A 784-nucleotide genomic window follows, 5' to 3' on the forward strand; every position below is an offset into this window, starting at 1 on the left:
GGTTCGGTTCGGTTCGATACTTTGGTGTCACGATTCGATATTTTTTCGATACAAAAAAATGTTCATGCTTTTTTAATTTGTCATTTATTAAAATTATGAATATATATTTTAACTCAAAAGTACAGTTTTTAAATTTAATGTTGCTGAAACAACAAAGTAATAAAAAAATAAATCTATCTGATCGAGAAATCACTCATCTTTGGAAAAAGAGAGTTTATTACAGAGAAATGGCTCTTTCAAAATAAAAGCTATGTTGGAGCCAAGTCCAGGCCAATATTTTACTCAGTTACATCATGCCATATTTAAGTATTTGTCATGATTTTTAAGTTTTTATTATAATCTTGATCATTTTAGGTTATAATGTAATATGCTGTGCTCCATAAATTAATCCTGCTTTGTTAGTCTGTTGTTGTTGTAAAGTGTTGGGGGATGTCGTAAAGGGGGTGTGTATTTGACCCGCATGCGGAGGGGTGTGGGTAAAAGGTTAGGTAAGCAAGCAGGACCTGGAGCAACAGTTTTCTGACCGTCGCCGTTTTAATGTCATTTTTTGTTGTAACACAAAGGGAATATAAACGGAGCTCCCACCAGAGGCATTTGTTTTGTACCTTTCGATTTGTAAGGAAAATAAATGTTTTGCCCCTTTTTTCCTTCGCCTCGTTTTTTGCTACCGGAAGGCATCCAAGAGACTTAACAAGAGCACGAGTCAGAAACTTTACGTTCTGCAGAAGCGGCAAAGAAGGACCGAAGGTTGCCGCTATAATAGTCAGAAAACTGCTCCGAAAGT

Source organism: Astatotilapia calliptera, chromosome 10 (assembly GCF_900246225.1).
Source record: "Astatotilapia calliptera chromosome 10, fAstCal1.2, whole genome shotgun sequence".
NCBI lineage: Eukaryota > Metazoa > Chordata > Actinopteri > Cichliformes > Cichlidae > Astatotilapia > Astatotilapia calliptera.